Source organism: Falco punctatus, assembly GCF_963210335.1.
Source record: "Falco punctatus genome assembly, chromosome: 2".
Lineage (NCBI taxonomy): Eukaryota > Metazoa > Chordata > Aves > Falconiformes > Falconidae > Falco > Falco punctatus.
In genome coordinates, this window is record NC_137581.1 from 7,175,680 (window position 1) to 7,197,902 (window position 22,223).

Below are 22,223 nucleotides of genomic sequence, written 5' to 3' on the forward strand. Positions count from 1 at the left end.
TCATTCCAGAGGTGGGAATGGGGTGTTATGGTGAACATCTGGATTCCCTGACTGGGAGGAATGTTATCTTCATATTGATGGTTTCTTCTTCCCCTCTTTAGGATCCATTTGGGGTTTATTGATCCATTCAGGGATCCTTTTTTATATGTTTATTAACATAGTTTTACACCTTGCTTTCTTAATCTATCTGCAGCTCCATGTCACATCTAAATTTGCTATATATCATGCCTTTTGTATGTTAGATACTTGTTCATTGTTCTGTTTGCTACCCCTAAAAGCAGGTTTGACCAGCTCCATGTCTGCATTTCTTTTAACTGACCGCGGGTGAGTTGTTTATAGCTGTTGGGTCTCCAGTGCCAGCCTGTGCCAAATTTCTTATCATCCCCTGGCTGCGTTCCTCTATGCTATCTCCTGTGTCTCCACTCCTCTGCTCTCCTACCAGGCTTGTCTTTCTCTATACTACATCATTATGTTAAAGCCATAAAACCATGGAGGTACAGCAGAAAGACAAACAGAAGTAAAACAAATTAGCCATAGACACCTGGGCAATTAGAAAAATTGCTGGTACAGCTACAGCAAGTAAAACGGAGCTCCGGCGGGTCACAAAGAGTTCAGACAAAGCACACCTGACATGCCTCAGTCCTGCAGCCTTGCCAATTCAGCACAAAGCTTATGGCCTGTTACTAGCAAAGGCAATACCGTATTGTAGGTCTACATAGCTACAGTTTTCAAAGGAATTTTAATCTCAGTCAACGAAGTATTTATTGGAGCACCATGCAGAAAAGCAGTAGGCTTTAAATGGAGTGTGCCCTTTCAAGGCAGTCTTCAGAATCATACAGCACTGGTGAGACTCACCTAGATGGATCACTTCAAAAAATCCACTGTTCTTCTACTGGATTCAGGCCCCCTTTGATTGCTGGTAGCAATTGCCTCTAGCTAGAGATACCAAGTGAACCAAGTGAGAAAAAAAATGAAAGGAAATTCTCAGTTTATTTTGATTACCTTGTACATATTTACCATGCAGGATCTGTATGGAGAAAGGAAATCTGATGGGCAAGAGGTAATGTCTCTAGGATATTAAACCATCTAGTTTTCTTTCTGTGCCATTTCCAGTCAATGGCTTCAGTCATGCAAGCACTTACCAAAGTACTTAGCATCATACATTCAGGTGGTCCCAAGTGTAGTTACGGGTTCCACAAGCAAAGCTAAAGAAAATGGTATGATAAGGGACTTCGTCCCAAAATCTGGCTGATCCTCCGTTCTTACTGCAAGAACATGCCAGCAGGAAGCGTGGTCCCTCCAGCCAGGTGCTGTGCCACCATTCCCTGCTCCGATAACTAGTAACAGGACTGTAAGACAAGCCAGAACTTGTCACCTTGTTTTAGAAAAGGCACCAAGACTCAAGAGACTGTGCCTGGACTGCAAGCCATGGTGAAAGAGCTGTGTGCCCAGGGCTACCACAAGCCCAGGCAGACACTAATGTGAACATATTTCCTCGGTATTCCTCTGCTCAGGCTGGCTCCTCTCTCAGCATTTAAGACATTTCCTGTAGTAAATAAAGGGCTGTTACTCAGAGTGTGAGCTATTGACTGTCAGAGTAAATTAAAATTAAACGAGGCCAAATTAACACTTGTTGCTTTTGCTAGTTTAGTTTCTGGACAAACACACTAAGATGATGACAGACCTGTGCATGCTGCTTAAGCAGAGATCAATACAGACACAGAAAATGCTATTTCTGACTGAAATTGCAGCAACAGGTTTCTTTTAGAAAAGCCTAGCAGAAGATGTGTGGCGTAAGTACTTAAAAACATTGCTTCAGAAACCTTACCCTTCAAACACGGCTTGCAAGCCATTTTACCTACCTGTGTATTCTTTTCCTAGAGACTTCTTAACCTCCTTGGTTAACACATTAATACACCATAGTTAGTGCCTACACAGATCACTTTTGTCAAGTTGACATCAACATACTATCGTGTCATCACGTTTATCGTACATCTGAACCTTACACTTCATCATTAACTGACACCAACTCCAGCAAAGAACGCAGATATTAAAATTGAATGAAAATTTCCTAGCTTCACTTTGCTTTTTAACCAATAACAGAGGTCACTTTAATCTTGCTGGAACGGGATGGCTTCTTTTTATCAGCACCCCAACACTTTAATTCAAGCACATTTCTTCGGCTTAATGTTTTCCTGCCTGCATTTCTGCATAATTAAAGCACTTAAATGTGGTCAACAGAGTTAATAATATCTATTTATCTTAGGTAAACTGGCAAATATCCAGTAATCACACACTTGTTTCTACCAGCAGTCCCTGTCTCTCCTTCCCTTCTCATTTTTCACCAAATAACACTGGAAGTTGAGCCTGGATACTACAGCAGGTAGTAAAATAGTAATAAATATATTCTCAGGAAGCTGTGGCAGTAAGAACCCCATTGCCTACAAAGTCTATTGTAAATTATGCATTGCTGTTTAGTATCCTTGACATTTTTAGTAAGTGTAATAAAACACCTTTATAGAGTTGGAAAGAACTGTATGTCAGCTCAAGGGAAAAAAAGAACAAATGAAAGACATAATTGTTTTATCTACAGTAGATTTCTTTAGTAGATTACTACTGAAATGCACAGACTTTTCCCCAGTCTTCTAGGCAGGATTAAAACCTGGAAGGCCCCATATGTCATTCAGCTAGCCATTAGATAAGAAAATAAGGAAAACCAAAGAAAATTGCAGTGGCTAAGTTCAGACCTACGGCAAGGAGTTATATTTGCCTCCATTTTACAAGTAAACAGAGGGATAAGGAGGGTGAGCAGGCAACCATCAGCATGTCCAGAGGTCAATCAGCATCAACTAAATCCCCAGAAACTTTTCTGTGCCAAAATCTAGGACACAAAATTAACCTTTGATCAAGATAAAATATTACTTAGAACCAGAAGAAAGAAACTAGCTCACAGACAGACCTTAGATTTCTATCAGCTCTGAAGCATAAGCAAGCTGTGCTCTGCCTTCCTCAGTGATCACAGTCCAAAGGACCTTCCTACGGTTACGGTCAGGGCTGCAGTGAAGTCATATAAAGCAGATTTTCATTTCTGCAGGTATGGTGTGAGGTTGCATTTTCACACCAACTATTAAATATAGGTTTCAATCTGACCGCATTGTTTCCAGTTACCTGATAAAAAGAGCAAAGTAAGCAGCTAGAAATCCAGATCATTGCTTTTTTCCTTGTACTTAGGGTCCTTGCATTTTTGCTGACGTTAAAGGTAAACAAATTATTAATTATTACACGTTAAATCAGTTCTCTGTGTCTTTCTTGATGTACTTTATGTTTACTATATCTTCGATGTCAGCCAAAGACTCACTCTTTTGGGCCACAAAATAAGTGTAATAAGGTTCAGATTGTGAAACTGAACTTCAGCTGTACTGATAAAAGTTTTCCTCTGTTTCCCATATAGAAAAAATACCCTTGACTTGTCATACAAACATCCCTGCAGTAATTTCTTCTACTCTTGAGGAACACTTCTGGCCTGCATTCCTGTTCTGGCTTGGAGAACAGAGTCTTTGAGACAGGAGACTGTCTTGTAAAAAAAAAAAAACAAACCCAAAACCATCTAGATTTTCTCCCTCTCCAACATCATTTCTCTTCTGCTTAATAACAAATAAAGCCTCCAGATCTGAATGACACAGTGCCACCCCCCTGAGTCTGCAGACAAAGCAAAATAAAAGATTTCTATTGCAGCAGAATTCTTTCTTGTACCTGGGCAACAGGAATCTTGATTCCTTAAAGAACAAGAGCATCTTTTTAAGGTGGTGCCCATGAAAACATCAGCCTCCCTACACCCTACTGAAAAGAAGATGCTCACTGAAAGGGCATTATTTGCCTGCAATATTATATTGAGTAGGAAGGATGTTGTGAAATGTCTTGTTGATCATCTGCTCCAAGAGCAGTATCTCAGCACCGGGAAGAATTCAGATGTCACCTGCAAATGTTTGCAAACACCCGCCACTTGCTCACACCACATTTACATCAATAAGAGGGACATTAATACAACAGACACACCTATTTCATGCTGCCCTCCATCCCACGCATCCATCAAGATTGAAAAATTCCCCAAGCAAAATCTTCACCTTCATTTACTGCAAAAGTCAAGGTCTGAAGAAGAAGTACTGGATTTTCTTGAGCTTCTGCTTTATGCTGGTGAAAATCTGTCTGTACATCTGTACAGCTTTTGCACAGACATGCACCCACTGCCTCCTCTCCAGGCCAGCGGGACCAAGCAAGCTGCCACCATGCTAACCCAAGAGCCCCACAGCAAACTGGGAGCCTTCAAACAAAGGATGGCTGTGTCCAGCTGAAGCAAAGGTGAAGTAAGCACAGGGCTCCAGGAGGACAATGTCAGCTCCTGAGTAACAATCATAGTAAGAAGAAGTCTATCTGCACTGAATTTTGCAGCCATTTCCCTGCTTGCTGTTGGACTCCAAACCAAGCTGGATGCACCTGTTCCCATTCAAAAACATTATATTCATCGTTGGGCTTGTCGTATCAAACTAATCACCCAGCTGGTGAATCCGTGCTTGCTTACATCCTCCTGGCTTAGCATTCGAGTTGGGTGCATAGAGGCAGGGCAGACTGAGCCTTGCCAGAGACAGGGGCTGCAGGCAGGGCCGAGTGCCCCTTCCCGTGCCCCTCCAATCATCCCATTGGAGATAAGGATGGATGTGGAAGCTGCCTTTGCACTGACAAAAACAGACCATAAATCGCCCACTGCTGCAGCAAGACTAAGGGAAAATGACTCATCTATCATCGTTATTTTCAGAATCAAATAAATGTCAGGTGGTCCTAACAAATGGCCTGCATTAAGCAGTCAAATCTGGAACGTTTGATGTCTAGTGTCACGCAGGAGTGTTTGTGTTTTGTTCATGCATTTTGTCCCCTTGAAAAGGTGTTTTGGATCACCCATGGATCTGCCCTCATTCAATGAAATGAATGCTTTTAATTTTCATTGTCAGTTTCAATTGCTTTAAGTCTGTGTGTTTGTAAAGAAGATAAAAACTGGTTGTTATTTAAATCAGTTTTTGATCAGAGAAATGTGTTTTGCTTTAAAATAAGCCATTTGAAATTATGACTGTCTGTACTGAAGTCTAAATGAATATAAATTCATTTAAATTAAAATAAAAGTTTACTTCTTAATTTTTTATAAAAATGCAAACTGTTGAATTGGTTCCACTTCTTACCTGAAACCAGAATTTTCTTAAATTATGAAACTATTTTTGATATTTAGTCTCCCTTTTCCACGTTCAAATATTAATTTTCCAAAGTAAAAAATTAATTTTCATTTATTCAAGTATCAGTTCAATAACTATTTCTTTCAAAATAGGAGGAGAAAATGTAGAACAATATTTCTTCTTCCTCTGATTTTGAGCAAAAGATATAATCAGAGCAGATCAGATAAAGTAGTTTTAAAATCTTAAAGGGCATGATCATAAGAAATAACAAGATTTGCTAACTAATTAATGGCAATATTTCATTTGTTTGTTAAATAATGCTTTGAATATGAAACATTTCTCATTAACTTTTTGCCTGATATATGTACCACACTGAAGGTGGTTTTATTAAATTAATGATTAGAGTGTTTCAGTGCATTTAATTGAATTTTATTCCCATTTAAATGTAATTTGACACAAATTGCACATAAAATATTAATCATCTAGTAGAAAGGAAACGTACCATTCATCATCTTATGTAGTGAAAATGTGAGACATAAAGATCAGAATAAGTATATGTCAAGATATGTTACTGCTTACTGACACATACAGAACCCCACAGATATATATTTATCTCTATATATCCCATCTACAGGAAGGGCAGGAAAGAGGATCCGGGGAGCTACAGACCTGTCAGCCTGACCTGGGTGCCAGGGAAGGTGATGGAGCAGATCATCCTGAGTGCCATCACAGGGCACGTGCAGGACAGCCAGGGGATCAGGCCCAGCCAGCGTGGGGTTATGAAAGGCAGGTCCTGCTTGATGAACCTGATCTGCTTCTAGGACAAGGTGACCCACCTAGTGGATGAGGGAAGGGCTGTGGATGGTGTCTACCTGGACCTTAGTAAGGCCTTTTTACCTAGACTTTAGGAAATCCTTTGACACCATTCCCCACAGCATCTCCTGGAGGAACTGGTGCCCAGGGCTGGGACGGGTGTGCTCTGCGCTGGGTAACAAGCTGGCTGGGTGGCTGGGCCCAGAGCGTGGTGGGGAATGGAGTCACATCCCGCTGGGAGCACCTCATATCTCGTGTTCAGTTTTGGGCCTCTCACTGCAAGAGGGAAGTAGAGATGCTGGAGCATGTCCGGAGAAGGGCAACGGAGCTGGGGAAGGGTCTGGAGCACAAGTCTGATGGGGAGCATCTGAGGGAACTGGGGGTGTTCATCCTGGAGAAGAGGAGGCTGAGGGGGGACCTTATTGCTCTCTGCAGCTGCCTGACAGGAGGCTGTAGCAAGGTGGGGGTTGGTCTCTTCTCCCAGATAACAAGTGACAGGACAAGAGGAAATACCCTCAAGTTGAACGAGAGGAGGTTTAGATTGGATATTAAGAAAAAAAAAATCACCAAAAGGCTGGTGAAGCACCAGAACAGGCTGCCCAGGGAAGTGGTGGAATCACCATCCCTGGAGGTGTTTAAAAAACACTTAGGTGCAGTGCTTAGGGACATCGTTTCGTGGTGGGCTTGGCAGTCCTGGGTTAACAGTTGGACTTGATGGACTCAGAGGTCTTTTCCAATCTGATTCTGTGATTCTATGATTCTATATGCATATAGCTATGTCTCTATATCCACACACATATGGTATATGTATACAAAGATAATCTTGGTTATCAGAAAAACACCAAACTTATTCTAAAAATTTATTATTCCCCAAATCAAGATGGGTTTATGGTTATTTGCCAGCAAGGACTAAGCTATCTTTGGCAAAATAATTATACATTCAAAACAAAGTTATAATAGATTATTTAAATCAAGGCTCCACACTTACTGATTTAAATTATTATTAGAATTGGCAATTTACATCATTTTGAATTAAACTAATTCAGTCAAGCAAGGACGTGTTTTGTCATGAAAGCATTCTAAAAGATTTACCGAAAATTGAATTAGAATGCTATCTACTGAAAAATTCACAACAAAATAACACAAGTTGTTTAGAATTAAAGATCTTTCTATTAAACTTGCTGTGTAAAGACAGATCATATTTTGGTTCCAATTAGCATATTCCAGAGATAGGGCACGGGATGTTCCTGAAGAACCTGTTTTCTGAGTCCTCCTTTATCCTATGCATTATGTAATATTTTCTACTTGAAATGTTAATACATTTTTTCTGTTAAAGATGTTTCAAAGACAAAATGGGAGAATTTAGAAACAAGTTATACTTGACTTTTCCCTGGCTGCGGTGAAACAAAATTATTCAAAATGAGAATAATCAATTGTGCCTGTACCCAAGCTCAGATCTGAATCATGCAGTTGGGGCTATCAACCTGACCCTCATTTTCATATCTTGTTTCAGGAAATTTTCTGCTTAAAATTAAACCCCGCAACCTACATCTGACTACACTTGGTACCAGAGTTGTACAGCAGGGACCATCTGCAGGTCTTGGCTCAGGTGCAGCAGCAGCTCCCTGGGATGGCCAAACTGATTTTGGATGTCAGCCTCCCCGCTGCCCCTACAGCTGCCATTCCTATCACATTTGGATTTTCAGCCTCTGCACAATGGAGGATCTCACCACGAGCAAGAAAATGGCTAAATGGCTTGCAGACAAAAAGGAGAACATAAACCACGCTGTTCAGTAAAGGTTTGCCTTTAGGTCTTGTATTACCACTGCTAAAGACCTGGATGAAGGATGACAGTGTTTAATAAGCATATGACACTATGCTGGAAGGAACTGTCAGTCCACTGGAGGACAAGATTATTATTGAAAATCAGCTTGAAAATTGGAGAAATGTGCTTGGGGGGGGGGGGGGGGGGGGGGGGGCAGGGCGGGGCAAGCCTGCTGTTCAGCAGGGTGAACAGTGCTCACACAAAAGGGAAACAACCACACACACTGTGGTTCTGCAGAAACCATCTATACATTGTAGTGGATCAGGGTCTGAAAATCAGCCAGCAATGGCACGAGCAAGGTAAACAGTAGTAGGAGAGAGACATAAGCAGGAAAATCTCAGATATGAGAACACACCCCATGGCAATAGATTTGGTTTTTACCCTGCACTTCAGGGAAGATGTGAACCTTTGAACTAAGTGAAGAGAGTAGCAATAAAAAGCACCCAAGTTCAGAAAAAAAAAGACTTGAGGGATATTTAGCCTAAAGAAAAAGTAGGGTGGTAACCAGTTCATCCATCCATCTCTAAATCTATTCTGGACGCAGCATCCTAAGGGTTACAGACACAGTGTCCTATCAGTGACACCATCCATTCTGTAACATTTTGTAATTGTAAGCAAACTGCCCAGAAACTAGGGTAAGATTTACCTGATCAAACATAGTCATTACAGTGCAAGCACATTACAGACTCTTTTGGTAATCAGAGGGAAATTCATTCCAGCCTAAGAAGAGGTCCATGTTTGTTCCTGAGAAGCATGACCTACAACTGCACTTCCCTGATTAACAGGAACCGAGGGTGATTAGTTTGGGCATAAGTTCTTAAATGGTAGATATCTATTAAGTAGAAATGAATCCCACTCTGAGTTATTCAGGAGAACAGCACAAGAATATAGACTCTTGAAAACTACAGCTTTTGAAGAATTAGAGATTATGTCTGTTAAAGGAACTATATTTTTCTGCTAGTACCTGAAAAGCGTATTTTCAGCTGTGCTGTCACATAAAGCACTTTCCATTTTCCATACAGCTAATATCACTGTCAATTAGCTGAATACAATTAATAAACAGAAAGAAATTATGACTGACACTAGGATGGAATACACAGTTCATTTTCTATTAAGAAAGTACCAGCCAAGTAGTATTACATGTGCTAAAATGAATGTTAGCTTAAGTATCTTCCAAGTTAATAAGCTCCAGTGTTTCAGAGCTGAAAAGCCTGGCCTGCTGGGAGTTAAATGGCAGTGCTTCTTATCTGGGAGGCATTTTTGCCAACTGGAACAAATAAGAAGGAACATGCACGAAAAGTCAAAAAGGATCTGAAGACATTACAGAAATATTGGGCTTGCTGCTAAAGAAAACAAAGCATACTGTCTTTCAAACATATGAAACATAGCAGATATTGGTCCAATATATCTTCTGGAACAAAAGGTAACATCCAGAAATCAGTTCATCTGGAATATACAAATTAGTATCCCTTTCAGTCTCTCCTCTTTGAGAGTGACCAGTGCAGCCATATGCTTACTGAAAACAAAACTCCAATGTTTATTTACCAAAGTGTTTCAGAATTGAGAGTCACTTTTCATTTCTTAACTATTGAAGTGATTATATCATGAAGAAAACAACACAATTTAATAATCCCATGTGATGAATAAAAATAGTCTACAGCGTGTGGATCCCTGTCCTCATTGAGGATTAGAAAGAATGAGTCTGAAAATGTGGATCAAATCCAGTGACTGTAATAAGAGACAAGGGAGAATCTCTTTTGAAATCGAAGTGCTGTTGAGAACTTCAGATGAGCAATAGAGGGCCATACCCACGATATTTCACTAAAAGTGGTGCAGATGCTTAAAAAAAGACTTTGAAGAAACAGAGAAAGTTTGTAGCAATTCTTCCCCAGCATATCTTCTCCACTTCAGACTTCCTTACACTTTCAGTGAGACAGGGAATTCTTACGGCAGTGTTTCCCATTTGCAACATGCTGTTTAACAGCCATTAAAGGATCAATCTCCATTAATACCTTTTATCTTTTTAAAAAAAAATATTTACTCTTTTGGCATCTAAAATAACCTGGGGCAATGACCTCCACATTTAAGTAATGCACTTTGTGGAAAAGCAAAAGCCTGGTGTTGTTTATAAATCGCTATATGGAAATTTTATTGGCTGTCTATTTAATTCTTATGCTGCAGAAGGTAGAGACTCATCATTCTCTACTCTTTTTCTCCTTTTCCTTCGTGGGTATCCTCACTCCTTGAATACTCTCTTTTACTCTTCAGCTGTGGAAGAAACTACATCCATTCAATAGTTAACGCTATGCTTCCTACTCTTTGAGATAGCTTTTTTGATTCATTGCAACAATGAAAAGAATGACCAGAACTAAAAGCATCACAGGTTTGTCTGTGAAGCTGTCTTCTTGTTTTCTTTGACCTCGTGTTCCTTATCTTCTATTTGCCTTTGTACTAACATTAATATTTGAACTGACATGCATTTTTTCAAACTTTTCTCTATTCATGTTTCAAGATGTCTATCTGCAATGAAAATTAAACTAAACTAATGAAAGTGACCTCAGTTAGGGATTCTGTTGTTCACTCTAAGGCTTTCAACTTTTTACTTTGTGGTCCAAATGGAAATACAGATGCCTGAACAGCAAGTCTAAACCTATTCAGAAGGGACTGCAATGCATGGACCTTTCAGATTTACTGTGTTGCTACCAGGATGATCCTAGATGAAGATTGCTGGTGCAGGGGATTAGTAGCTGTTGACCTTTGTAATGGATTTACACAATATGACTCTAAAGATATAAATGAAGAATATGGACCAAAGTCCATATGCAGCATCATACTGTGTGCATTGGTATGCCTCCCTCGCCTGCAATACTGTACACCTTTTCATAACATCTGGGCATTTGATCACATGTATCCATCTGTAAAGCTGCTCTTCAGCAAGGTCTGGTTGACTGGTGGGCCAATCGGTCAGACACTTTGGCTGGTTTTACACGTTCTTCACTAAGTGAGAGAAAGTTGGAGACTCTGAAAAGACCGAGACTTTTTTATTTGCAGCATGGATCCTGATTACTTAAAGGAACAGTGACAGCAATGCTTATACCAGACCTAAAGACAATGAGGGAAATAATTCCCTCGAGCATTTAAAAGCTATACCAGTATCTCCATTGCCTTTTTAATCAAACGTGGTTTTAGATACAGGTTTAACCTGAGTATCTTCTTTGTATTTGTCCAGAACCACAGCAGGGGCAGAATCCCAGGTATTTGGCTTCAAAGAGAACAGAATGGTTTGCTACAATATAAAAATACTCTGTTTCCTCTGCCTTGCCTGTGGTAGTTAAAAATATGAACATCACACACTATTTTTTGAAAATGTGGTGCAAGAGCATCCCAGTGCAGAATTGTCTGCCTCTGGAGACAACTTCTGAGCATCCCCATTCACTGAATACAGCACAGCCTTACCAAACCACCTCCCAAAAGCAGCCGTTCAGCTCATACTGCTGAACAACCATCACGACAGCTCTCCTATAGAGAGCTTTCCAAGTGTACCTAGTGCTACAGAATAGGTGAGCTGTGCACACAAATTACACTGAGTTATGTTCTTCCTGCAGATGACTATAAAATTATATAGGGCTCTCTCCAAAAGGGACTTAACTTGCCTTCTGCAATGAACATGAATATGTGACATGAATCATGAGGACAAAGATGAAATGGATTCTTAATAGCTAATTGCCTCACAGGGGAGAGATCACCTTTGTTGGGAAAAAAGGGACTGTAAATTAAATACAAAGACGATGTCTCTTAAAGCCTTCATATAGAACTGAGAGGATTGCTTTCCTTATACAGTATTCTGTGTCCTTTCTTCCTACTTTCTTGCATGCAAGCCAGCCAGCTGTTTTCCGAGCTCAGGACATATCTCAACTGCATCTGACTGTCTTCCAGGACACGGTTTCATTCTGTGATGCAACATAAAGTCAGACAGCTCCAAAATGTCATTTTATTCCGTACCTGTTCTTTTCCTGATGTTCTTTTAGCCATTTTAGGGAAAAAATGGCCACTGCTCTCTCAAACTTGAGTGTTATTCATGGTTACCACTGGTGTGTCTGGCCATGTGAGAGGAGGGACAGCAGCAGAGCATGACCCCCAGTGACCGCGGCCATCATTTGAGACCTCTGTTGCCCTTTTCCACTTCACAGCCTTGCATGCAGAAGATGCGTTTAGTCACAGAGAGGAGAGAGGTCACAGCACTGGAGAAGTGTTAACCATAATGTTGAGGTTTGTCCAGGTCTGTCTAGACCCAGGCCTCCCTCTGAAGGTGGCAGGTTCCTGGCTTATCAGGACAAACTACAGAGGGAGGTTTTCCACACCTTTCTTGGAATAATTACTGTTAAAATCCACAGACTTTTCCCAGAAGGTCAGTGTGGGCTGGTGTACCAGAACCATTTCCTTGCATGTCCTCTACCAGCATTGCAACATAAAAGGGGATTAGCTTGGGCTTTGCTTTTTCTATCCACTAAAGGAAGTGATGAGGACTAAGCTGTCCTCCCTTTCAACCCTTTCCCTTGCACACATACACGCACAAATACAAACCCTTGACCAGCTCATCCAGATCACACCCAAACACGCCACCCACACAAGCTGGTGCAGAGGGAGAACATAGGTAGGAGGCAGAAAAGCCTTGATTTCACCTTATCTTCATCAGCCACTGCTGATACATGCAGAAGAGCTGATACTTTAGGAAGAGCTACAGTAGCTCTCTTCTTCTGGAAGCAAAAAGGTCCCAGCCATTGAGTCACAGTTCTTTTCCCATGTCCCTCTTGGCCTCACGCTATTATAAGCCATGCCATTAGGGTAATGAATTTATCGTTATTCTTCTAGCTCTGGATGTCTTGCTGAGTACCGTATGAAGATTCCCATGCCCTCACAAAAATCAGCTGCTTCCTTACAAAAATCAGTTTCCTTTAATGACCCCAACAAAGGCCTGACCTGAATTCAACTGGTAAATATATTGGACTTCCAAGAAATAAAAATAACCTCAGATGTTAAGGAGTAGAGCAACTCCAAAATTCAGTACTCAAGTTTGAAATTATGTAACATCTGCCGTTGCCAAAGATTTTTATATTTGATATCTCTGGGTCAAGGGATATTGGCTATGAGACATGGGGAAGGAGCAAAAAATTGTGCATTGGTGAAAGTGTTTCAGCAACAGCAATATCTTTCAATACCTTTTGGAGGAGACTGGCACGGAACACACATGTTCCCTTTGTTCATCCCTTCAATAACATCAATTGCTGCAGTTCTACTTTTCCAAATGGCATGAGGGTGGATATGTTGGCATGAATTTGGCTGATCATGAAAAATTTCCATGTAATCAAGACACATGAGGGACCTGGCACTGTTTCAGGTGGTAGAGTGCATTATTGAGAGTGGACTTTTATAGGAGTCATCTGCTAACAAGTAAACTTCACAACTCCCTTTAACTGTAAGTGAGGAGGGACTGTTCCTATTTTGGATGTGGAGCAATTGGAGAAGGATTTTAGTAAAACATGCAGAACTAGGAATAAACTTTTTTTACTTCTAGTACAACTATTCCTTTCACAAAAGACAGCTCCTCAAAGATTTTTATTACTTGCCACTACCACCAACTCTTTGTTCAGATTCCCAGTTGATCATTTTCTTTGAAGATTCCTGATAATTTAAAGTCATGCTACACCTTTTACTTTCACATAGCCATTCCAGGAATGACATAAATCTGCTCACAGTATGAACCTGGCATGTGTAGAAGCTTCTCTTTTGTATATTGTGAATGGACTTTATTTTTCGTTCAGTTCATTAATTTAAGGTGAAGAATGTTCCTGCCTAGTCTTGGATTCAGCATGAAAAATTATTTGATCTGCAAATCTCCTTCCATTCAAGCTCGTGAAAAGGATGCACTTCCTTAAAAGTGAAAGTGGTCTTTGTATATGCACCAGCTCAGGAAGCTGGTCCATAAGAATCAATCCATCATCTATTTAACCATATTTAAACTCTTTTCTCCTGTCTTGCCATAGCTCTTTTCTGCTACTCCAATTTCTCCTTTACTATACACTGATGGCAAGTCTTGTCTACATTATCGACATCACTAGAGCTATTGCATGAATACTTCCATTTTGGTATGACTACAGGGTGGCCAAGCTGGACATCAGGGAATTGCACCAGAACATGACAATAGTCTCAAGAAGTATTCAAGTGAAGCAGTAGCCCTACTTAATCTTTGCCCTCAAAAAAAAAAAAAAAAAAAACACTTCAGTTAATTTGTATGTATGCTCACCATTACATTTTAACAGTATCTTTAATTAAATGTAGAAAACCATAGAAATCTGCATAATCTTACTACACCTGGATGCAGTGTCTGCGTACAAAGGTGACCTCTTCCTGAATTTCTCTATTCACTGTCTACAGTGATATCCTTCATAATTTTGTTCTGTTTCACTGCCTGTGACTAGCAGAGAAGACCTCAGGAAAAACATTGAATTGACTGGAGAATAATCAGATCCACACTCTGTAAAAGAAATTAACATTTAGCCATTGCTATTTCCCCAAGAAGATCAAATTCTTTGTAGACAGAAAATGTTGCAATACACAGCTAGAGAGCTTGTTACTCATGAAACACATATCTTACAAAGGAAACACTAAAGCAGCATTCACAAAAGAAAAGCTATGTTTTTAGGAAGTTCAGTTTGCTCAGGGCGAAGTCACAAGACACTCTTTTCCAGCTTTTTTGTAGGGTGATATATGGCTACCTCAGTCATGCATAGAAACCATACAGTTAGGGGTTTCATGCTGAGGGGAGATAATCTAGCCAAATCCCCATCGGCAAAACAAACAAAACTAGATAATAGCTACAATATCTGCACAAAACCTACAAAACTGGCTGCTTTTCAGAGCTCCCTAAAACAAATCGAACAAGACCCTGTGACCAGAGAAGGAAAATGGGGTTTACATGTTTTCCTTGGCCAGAGAAGATCAAGGGAAGTACCTGCTGATGTAGCATTTCAGTAAGTAATTTCTGTGTGCAGAGAGAGGAGACCAACCGCGGGGATTCAACGTTCAAGGAGTACATGTTTCCTTTTGTGTATCAGCCAGAGCTGTGGGTGTTTGTGGAAGGACCTGAGATGAGGACACAGGTCCGCAATGACTGGTTTGTGTTTTCTGTCTAGCACTCATACATTTTTTTATTTAACCCAGATCTCTCCATCAATAAAATAAATACATTATTCATGTAGAAAGTGGTCTTTGTCCTTTGAATTGGGGACAATGGGCTCACCTCAAGATTTTCCAATAGCTGTAGGATCCCCCACTTCTTGAGGTCCCCATGAACACAGGGCTCAAAACAGGAGGCTGCACATAGTGTGTTGTTGCCTTTTGAACAGCAGCTGAGAACCACTGGCATAAGTATTCAAAAAATGGAAAAAAACCCAACTTTAGAAGGTATGTGAAATTCTAGATGAAAGTCTATATTTAATATTCTGTACATATTATTCCTGCATGTTCTGACCAGCTGCTTAATTTTGTGTGGACTCCACCACTTTGATGGCAAGATCCATTAAGCCTATCTGCAAGTATGGTGATTAGATAGTATGTGCCTGTTTGGAGACAGACTTTGTTTGTTTTGGGTATTTTCAGAGGCAATGCTCAGCCCTCAGGGCTTTTAAACCTATCCATGAAGGTGGAGGTACTGGTCTTAACATCCTTGACAAAGCACTGTGAATAAACTAGGGATGAAATTCAACAATACTAGTGCCCCTATAATAAGAAGTTAGTTTTAATATTGTTTTTAGAGATGGACATGAGCATAATGTGAGGTAAATAGAATACATTGGTTTTACTTACAAAAACTCCATGAAAAGGCCTTCCAAAGTTGGAAACACACAAAACCAAGGCAGAAGTCCAAACCTCTCCCAAGGCTGTCACTTTTTGTGACACTCTGTGGGCTGATAGTCTGAAACACCGCGTGCTGTGGTTTTTGCGAAGTGTATTTGTCTTGTCAGTACACTTTTGTGGGCTGAGAACTTTCTAAGATGATCTTTCAACCAGAGGCCGAGATATTTGCTCTCCAAGCCAAGAACTTCAAAACCTGTGATAATGTTCAATTATAGTAGCTTTATTTTCATTATGTCTAATGTAGATATAATTGATTTGTCTTCTGGATATTTATGCATGCAATGGCACAGTTATTCAACAGCTCCAATCTGCTTAGCTCAGAGAATACTTCTTGCAATACATGCCTTGGACATTAAAAAGCATCTTTATTTGAAGAAATATTTTTAAGGAGACAGGGATTATTTCTGCATGTGTTTTTCAGAATTGGGTAATCCTGGTGCCCTTATAGCACCAGCTCAGATCATGCTACATCCTGCACAGAAGATACCATATTTTCCCAGATATTTCAGAGATACAGTTTACAACTTGTAAGAAATATCTTAACAGAGCAGTTTTGTCAGAAAAAGCTGAAGCATCAAAATCAAAACTTTTCACAACCACCTACCTCTTTTCATGAAACTTTTGGTCAGGAGAGGTTCTTCAGCTGCACAAGTGGGGTTTTAGATGAAGACAAGGCAAAGTAACAGGTGTTCTGTCAGATAAGATTTTTTTCTTTCATACCTAGGTCAAGACCTAGGATTTGACCTTGGCTCACTTAAATGCCAAACACTTTTAACAGATATTGGAATGTTGCACCAATGGGACCAAAGCATATTTAGTTATTCATACACAGTCAAGCAGTTCCTGCTGAAGATACTGTTGAGCAGGAGTTCAGAAACCCACAAATTAAAACAATAATATTTCCTTGCCTGTTCCTCAAATGGCAGCCTCAAACGTTCAGAGAAGGAATCATTACCATCTTTGTCTGCAAACAAGGAGATGAGGTAACAAGAACTCCCAGATCTCAATTCTTCACCCCTGAGCACATTGCTGAGTTCTTTGTCCCAAAAGTGACTCCCTCTTTGCATCCACAATACAACGTGGACTGGAGCCTCTCATGGGCTGCAGGTTATATTAATCACCCATGCACACTGCTTCACTTTAAATGCTCTTTTACAAGCAAGTGAGCAGGTGTGCCTCGTAGACGAACTCAGGAGACCCCAGTGCCTAGAGCATACTTGCAACACAGCTGCCTATTACAAGGGCAGAAAATAGTGACAGCTGCTCAGAAATCGGGTTGAGGCAAGCTGCCAGTACAGAAACTAGTACTGTAGCTTATAAGCAATTTAGGAGTCAGGGAGCCCAACAGCTATTGCATGCAAAAAGAACAGCACAATAAAACACAGAGGTTTTATATGACCTGGAGGGTTGACTGCAATAACTTGATGGAAGCCTGCAAGGATGTCACCTGCCCAGACCAATGTCTTCCACAGCTGTGGACTTTTCCACTACTCTTTCTCACAGACCGATTTTTCGAGACTCTCTTGCTGTGAGTGGTGTGTGACCACATGCTTTCCAAGTGGTATTCACACAGTCCTGCTTTGGAGAGGACAAACACAAGGACAGCACTAGAATTGCACTTTCCTGAACAGAAAAAGCTGTTTTTCCTAGACTGGGTAAAATCTGTAAATGTGGTATTCACCACTTCCCCTACATATTGCTGGTGTTTAAAAGAGGCAGGTAGAAAATGAACAGCCAGCAGATCCTTCTGACTACCCTAGCTATGTTTTCTAAAGTGTCCTCTGCTATTTCTTAGCCATGCTCCAACTGCAGCACAGAACAGAATGTTCTGTACAGATAAAGTGTCAAAAATTGCTCAGAACCAATCTTCATATTCAAAGACATGTTTTCCTTTAATTTAGCCATTCTGAATGGCTTCCAGTCACTTGAAGATGTTGAAAAGCACCACAAATGTAAAGAATTACAGAATTCGCTTTAACCATAGAAGCAATTAACTCTCCAGCAGTGTGGAAAACAGCTTTTGAGCCGTATTTATTGATGCATAGATTTCACTGTAGTGTGATATTTGAAGACAAATTGCTGTGCCCGTAATTAAGACGATTGAGAAATTGGCAACTGAAATATAATGATGAAAGACCAGCTCAAAGGGCAAGTGAGTTAGATTGGTCAGGATGATACAATCTATGTGACCTCAGTGCCCTATTCCTGCTCATTGATTTCCCAATTAAATATAACTTTTTATTCAATCAGTTAGAATATACTGGAGGTTATTGATGCACTGCTAGTAGGAAAAAGCAATGAAGTAAAGATAAAACAGTGGGTGAGCACTGTCTCATTTTAACATTTTATTAACCTTAATGGGGTCATGATGAAGATGATGTTATTCACTTGGATCTTTTTGTCCTTTTTTCATCTCTATTTTTTTCTTTTATTTTAAAGTGGAATTATTCTTACCAACCTAGGGCAGACAAAGCCCAGTCTTGGGAGGTGTCAGATTCTTTTGCTCTGCTTTATTTGAATGGTGCTAAATTCCATTGTAGTACTGTGCCTTCACCCCATCTCAGCTGGATGAGAGACAAACAAGGAAATGTGCAGATTCAGTGAGAGATGTAGGATATTTTCTGTAAAAGGAGAAATTGAATAGACTAGGACTCCCCTTGGGAAAAAAAAAAAATGAGACAACGATAGTGGTCTATGAGATGAAAAATTACATGGAGAAGGTGAATAGTACTGTTCAGCCCTGCTCAACTTAAGGCATCATCTGCAGAAAGGAGCTGGAAGGACTGGAGAAAAAGATTTCCCGAAAGAGTACACCTGCATTTGGGCAAATCTGGCTGGACCAGAATGTTGCCAGAGATTTGAGAGAAAAATGCTTTTGACTAGATTTAGTTTAAAGTATAATCAGGTTTGCATGACAACTTGTTTCTGGTTTATACTGCTGTTTTGAATCAGACCCTCATGCCACTGACCCATTATTATTTTCTCTAGAAGTAAGGAGGCAGGTAATTTTTTATCCTTGCATCATAATATATCTTAATCTTTACCTGTTGTAATGGAAATTCAGCATTCGGCCTATTAACGGAAACTAGAATATGCTAAAAATTTCACAGATCTGGAGGTCAGGTGATACTAGACAGAATAGCAGCTACTTCCACACTTTTCTCTGGTCACAGTATTTGATCCACAAGCTGGGAAGACACTTGATTGAATACTACCATCTTAGTTTTGTTCTGGTGTGCTCCAGCCTGAAGGTAAGGAAACAGCTTCTTTGTATCCAAAACTAATTCCTTTCCAGATAGCAACATTTTCAGAAGAAAAAGGAGCATTTATGAGCTTTGGAAGAAGGGGCAGGCAACTCAGGAGGACTATAAGGATGAGTGAGTTTGTGCAGGGAGAAAATTAAAAGGGCCAAACCCCAACTAGAACTTAATCTGGCTACTGCTGTAAAAGACAATAAAAATGTTTCTATAAATACATTAGCAACAAAGAGAGGGCTAAGGAGAATCTCCATCCTTTATTAGATGCAGGAGGAAGCATAGTGACAAAGGATGAGGAAGATGCTGAGGTACTTCATGCCTTCTCTGCCTCAGTCTTTAACAGTGAGACCAGTTCTTCTCTAGGTACCCAGCCCCCTCAGCTGGAAGACAGGGACAGGGAGCAGAATGAAGCCCCCATAATCCGAGGGGAAATGGTCAGTGACCTGCTACACCACTTCAGACACGCTGAAGTCTAAGGGGCTGGATGGGATCCACCCAAGGGCACTGAGGGAGCTGGTGGAAGTGCTCACCGAGCCTCTTTCCATCATCTATCAGCAGCCCTGGCTAACCAGGGAGGTCCCAGTTGTCTGGAAGTGAGCAAATCTGATGCCCATCTGTAGGAAGGGCAGGAAGGGGGATCTGGGAAACTACAGGCCTGTCAGCCTGACCTGGGTGCCAGGGAAGGTGATGGAGCAGATCATCCTGAGCGCCATCACAGGGCACGTGCAGGACAACCAGGGGATCAGGCCCAGCCAGCGTGGGGTTATGAAAGACAGGTCCTGCTTGGCTGACCTGGTCTCCTTCTACGACAAGATTATCCGCTTAGTCAATGAGGGAAAGGCTGTGGGTGTTGTTTACCTAGACTTCAGCAAATCCTTTGACACCATTTCCCACAACATTCTCCTGAAGAAACTGGCTGCTTATGTCTTGGATGGGTGTACTCTACACTTGGTAAAAAAACTGGGTGGACAACCAAGCCCAAAGTGTGGTGAGGAACGGAATTACATCCAGTTGGTGGCCAGTAACAAGTGGTGTTCCCCAAGGCTCAGTATTGGGGCCAGTCCTGTTAAACGTCTTTAACAGCAATCTGATCGAGGAGATCAAGCGCATCCTCAGTAACTTTCCAGACAACACCAAGTTGGATGGGAGTGTAGATCTGCTTGAGGACAGGAGGCTCTGCAGAGGGGTCTGGGCTGGCTGGATCAATGAGCCAAGGCCAGTTACATGAGGTTCAGCAAGGCTCAGTGCTGGATCCTGCACTTGGGTCAAAACAACTCCACACAATGCTACGGGTTTGGGGAAGAGTGGCTGGAAAGATGCCCAGTGGGAAAGGGCCTGGGGGTGTTGGTTGACAGCCAGATGACACAAGCCAGCAGTGTGCCCAGGTGGCCAAAATGTCAACAGCATCCTAGCTTGTGTCACCAATAGTGTGGCCAGCAGGACAAAGGAAGGGGTCATCCCCCTGTGCTCAGCACTTGTGAGGCCACACCTCGAATCCTTGATATTAGGAGAAAATTTCTTCACCGAAAAGGTGGTCAAGCATTGGAACAGGCTTCCCAGGGAGGTGGTGGAATCACCATCCCTGGAGGTGTTTAAAAAACACTTAGATGCAGTGCTTAGTGACATGGTTTAGTGGTGGACTTGGCAGTGCTGGGCTAATGGTTGGACCTGATGATCTCAGAGGTCTTTTCCAACCTAAACGATTCTGTGATTCTATGGTGAATATTGACAACATATGAATAAAACCCAGTGTAACACACAAATTAATCACTTTGTGCAGATTTCTGTGTTCTAAGGACCCAGTCTGTCCTACCTCACATTTGTGCACCAAGAATAACAGTCTTGGGGTCAATGGAACTGCATATAACAGATGAGACATAGAGTGGAGACAAACAGGGCCTCAGGGCAGTGATTTTATTATGTGTCTAGGCAACATGTTAAACCAGCCCTTCTGTTCAGAAAACATGAATTGTGAGATCTATTGAGTTTGCTGTCTTAAAAAGCTGCAAAAGTAGACAAGGAGGAATCCTCTTTCCCACCGTCCCCCATACCCTTTCTTACAACACATACACCTCTAGTGTATCTGTAGAAACCAGCGAAAGCTCTGAAGAACAGACACACACAAACACACAAAGAAAGTCAGTGCAAAACATTTTGCTTTTAAGCTTCACTGCAAAATAGCAGATCAACAGTTTGGAGCATGGGCAGACACCCCTTCACCCAATAATGCACGTGCCCTTTACCAGGCTCTTCTGTCATGGACAATGCCTTCTACCTAAACTGACTCACTGTCTAGCAATAATTCCATAAGACTCCATTTTCACAGTAACTGAGAAACCTACCACACATTTATCCTCACCACTCCTTGCTGAGGTACAAAAATAGCATTACTCCCAACTTTACAGAGAGAGGAAGGTACAATGAAGTTAGTTAATCTTATCTAAGTCCTAAAGGAAAGGAATGAGAAATGAGATTTTAACAGAACCGGGTTTGTTCAGTCTTAAGAAGAAAGGCAAAAGGGAGGTGTTACTGCTGTCTACAGCTACCTAACAGAGGTGTGGAGATGCTGGAGCCAGACATTTCTTGTAGGTGCACAGTGATAAGACAAGAGTCAATGGACCCAAGTAGAAACATGAAAACACATGGCTAGATACAAGGAAAAACATTTCACCAGGCAGTGGTCAAGCACTGGAAGAGGCGGGCAGAGAGGCTGCTGAATCTCCACCCTTCATTTTGAGATTCAAATCTCAAAATGGGTAAAGCCCTGAGCAACCTGACATGGTCGAGAAGGGGTCTCGACTAGGTCACCTTCAGAGATCCCGTGCAACCTACTTGATTCTGTGAGTGGCAGAGCAAGGACAGGGACCCAGCAACCCTGTGTCACAGACCAGTGGTGTCTGTAACCCACCAGGCATCACTTCCCTGTGCAGAGGGACCAGAAGACTTCCTGAAACATGAGTAGTCATTACTTCTAAGGGTATTACACTCAGTTACTAATGGGTTAGTGCGATATTTGAGATCTTTCTAGAGTTAAATTCAACCGTAAACCTACCTCCAAAACCCCCAAAGGTCTAGATTTGAACTTCATAATGCAAGAAATAAAAGATGTACTAAACTAGTAGGAAATTAACTGAAAGAAATGAGCACTAAAATACCACCTCACATTGTTTTAGGAATTTCTTGCAATTT